The sequence below is a fragment of the Nicotiana tabacum genome, chromosome 7 (assembly GCF_000715075.1).
Source record: "Nicotiana tabacum cultivar K326 chromosome 7, ASM71507v2, whole genome shotgun sequence".
Taxonomy (NCBI): domain Eukaryota; kingdom Viridiplantae; phylum Streptophyta; class Magnoliopsida; order Solanales; family Solanaceae; genus Nicotiana; species Nicotiana tabacum.
Genome location: NC_134086.1, coordinates 148,579,873 through 148,583,407, shown reverse-complemented (window position 1 = coordinate 148,583,407; position 3,535 = coordinate 148,579,873). Strand labels below are relative to the sequence as shown.

At 31.9% G+C, this 3,535-nt stretch overlaps 1 non-coding gene across 1 annotated transcript; it reads right to left on the bottom strand.

Annotated features, from left to right (window-relative positions):
- Positions 1 to 2,286: 2,286 nt before the first annotated feature.
- Positions 2,287 to 2,394, bottom strand: LOC142162538 (small nucleolar RNA R71). The gene has a single exon (XR_012693788.1). It is a non-coding gene; the product is annotated as a small nucleolar RNA R71 (small nucleolar RNA).
- Positions 2,395 to 3,535: the final 1,141 nt, after the last annotated feature.

The following is a 3,535-nucleotide window of genomic DNA, read 5'->3' as shown; positions in this document are numbered from 1 at the left end:
CACATTTTCTATTCATAATGTATTGTGAAGAAGTATCTGACGAGAGAAGAACTATTCTTGGTCTCTATTTTGTCTTTAATATTCCTAAGTCCTAGTAGTTATCCTTTTGTGAAAAATAATATCTTTGTACCAATTCTTCGTATTTCTAAACTAGGTTCTTTTTCTTACTTCATAATGTAATTTTTTTTGTTGGGATAGTTGATGAAGCTTGATATATATATTATAATACTATCTCAGTTTTAATACATTCTTGGTTTGAAACTTTCTGTTTATATTTTATATTGTGTTATAATAATAGTTTTTAACTAATCATTGTTATCACTTCTATATATTTTATCTTTAAGTTACTCTCATATTAATTTGTAATTCACACGGAGCAAAATTAATATATAGTAACTATTGAATAAAATAGTGAAGTGAGAGTAATTATTAGTAAGCTATTATTAAAAGTCAATAATCTTGCTTGCCTCAATTTTAATTCTCACGGAGGAATTTTAGTTGCAGGATTATTGATTTAGTAAAAATATTCTCACGAAATATTTACTATCATTTAGCACAATTCAGACCAGAAGATATTTCGGTTTAACCGTCACCAGTTTTAACTCAATTAATTACATAACTTCACGGAGTGTTATTAGTTGATTAATTCTTGGTGAGATAAGATATAATTGTATTAGCAATAAGCAATTATCTTTTAGAGAAATACATGCAGAAAGTGAGATTTTATTATAATATATTATTAAGGGAATTCAACGAATCTCAACTCTTTTTTTAATTACAAATCTTTCGAAAGTTGTTTAATTTTGTTAAGTATTTAACAAGTTTTAATTCCACAAACTTTTCATCAATCTGATTCTCTCAAATAGTAGCTAAAATATTATAAGTCTGTAGAATAGATTTTTCAATCTTTGTGAGACGATATCATAAACTATACTAATATTTGACAAAGCACGAGCAGGAAAATCCTATACACATTGGCCTCGTTAAATTTTTGGTGTCATTACCGGGGATTGGCATACATCTACTTCAAATTAAATATTTTATTACTAATTTGAGAACTTATTACTTTAAAATTCTTTTTCAGTTAATATTTTCACTAATTAAGTGCGATAACTACTACTGTTTATTTAATATACTAATGTAACGTTTTTTACAATAATATTATAATTTCTTCTGATTGTTAGTACTTCTCCCTACCAAACTCCATCATTGTTCTTTAGCAAATTTTACGTACTACTATCAGTAGTTTCTCCTATATCACAATAATAGTGTTATACTAGTTTATTCTATTTTGTTTCTTTCTCTGTGTTATAACTACTACTTATTGCTTTTGTAACGTGTACATCTATAAATATTCCAATATTGTTAGTTTTTTCACATTGAAGTTCTTTCACGATGTATTATACTACTGAAAAATATTCTTATGACTATTCCAACTATATATGCTATCATTAATTACTTTTGTCCATATATAATAATATTATATTGATATTTCTTCTCATAGTTTATTGTTGCATTATTTTGTTTTTATTTATTACGATTTTGTTATAGGTTTGAGTATAATATTATTATTCTCTATAAATAATAAAATTATTGTACAATAATGTTTGCTTAGCACGTATTGTTTTTATTATCTTTGTATTTTTATTTTATATACTTATTTTTTCTCTCTTGTACTTTCTATACTTAAGAATTTTAAGTAATTTATGACCCCGCTCGTCTATAAGAGAGTTAGCTAATTATGATCCTGAAATTGAAAGATCTCTTCGATTGCGCAGGAAAGAACAAGCATCATCGTCTCAAGGAGCAGCTTGTAAAGAAATAGAAAACCAGGAAGCAGAGGACATTAACCCACTTGGGATCCCACCACCAGTCTATGTAGAGGAGCAATTTGATGAAGTGGCCCCAAGGCCAGCAAACAGAATCCTTAGGGACTATGTTAGACCTGATCATTTCAACTGTGAATCTAGTGTTAGGAAGCCCCTAGTGGCGGCCAACAACTTTGAAATCAGGACCGGCTTGATTCAAGCAATTCAACAATCTTGTATCTTCACTGGTGATACAAGTGAAGACCCACATAGTCATTTAATTGATTTTCTAGAACTTGTAGAAACTGCTAAGTACAATGGAGTACCTCCTGAAGCTATCAAGTTAAGGCTATTTCCTTTTTCTTTAAAAGGAAATGCCAAGACTTGGTTGTGAAGTTTGCCTCAAGGGTCCATTACGACATGAGACCAGATGACTCAGAAGTTTTTAAACAAATATTTTTTCCCTGCTAAAATAACAAAGTTAAGACAAGATATATCTAATTTCTTGCAGACTGACACTGAGTCAGTTTATCAAGCTTGGGAAAGATTAAAAGCAATGTTAAGAAAAATACCCACACCATGACATTCATGAACATATACAATTGTACATTTTCTATCACGGGTTAAAACCCTCTGCTAGAAATGTGATAGATGCAGCTGCAAGAGGTTCTGTAATGGGAAAAACCACAGAGGAAGCATTGCAACTATTGAATGAAATTTCTGAGAACGCTATCCAATGGCCATCTGAGCGTGTAATCATTAAAAAGGCTGCTACGGTAAATCAAGTTGAAGCTTTAAATACACTAACGCAGCAGGTTGTTTCTTTGGCATAAAAGTTTGAATTTTTTTCAGGTGAATACACAACAATCAAACCACTATGAGGCTTGTGACATGTGCGGAGGAAACCACCAGAACCATGAATGTCAAGCAACCAATCAAACGGATGAACAGGTTAATGTCATCAGTTACATGTCACATTCTTTTGGGAGTCCAATGGCACAGAAGCATCCAGGATTTCAGTGGAGTAACCCAAATGGTGCAGAAAACTCTCAAGGCTTCCAGAAACAACAGGTACAGGGTCCACCGGGATACCAAAGTCAAAATCGTAGGCAGCCGAGTTACAGACCTTATCAACAAGCAGGACCATATCAACAAACAGGGTCATACCAGCAGAGGCCCTAACAAGCTCATCCAAGTCTTGATGACCTTTTGTACAAGTATATTAAGGTCACTGATGAAAAGATGGAAACTCAAAATTCATCCCTCAAAAATCTGGAAATTCAGTTAAGCCAATTGGCAACTCTTGTGTCAGAAAAGATTCAGGGTCCCTTACCAAGAAATACAGAGAAAAATCCAAAGGAGCACCTTAAGGCCATCACTTTACGGTCAGGTAAGGAACTTGATGAACCTTATGTAGACAGACAAGAAAAGAACCAGGCAGAACAACAGGTAGACAAGGGTAAGAATATTGACAAATCATCTGAACCAACAAAGGAGAAAGAAATAAAGAATAAGGAAGAAAAAATTTCTGAAAAAATGGTTGCCCCACATATGACAATACCTTTTCCACAAAAAAAGAAACGAGAAAAGCTTGATGGTCAATTTGCAAAGTTTTTGGAAATCTTGAAACAAATTCATATTAATATTCCTTTCACTTATGTTTTGTTGCAAATGCCTTCATATGCTAAATTTTTAAAAGAAATTTTGTCAAGTAAAAGGAAATTGGA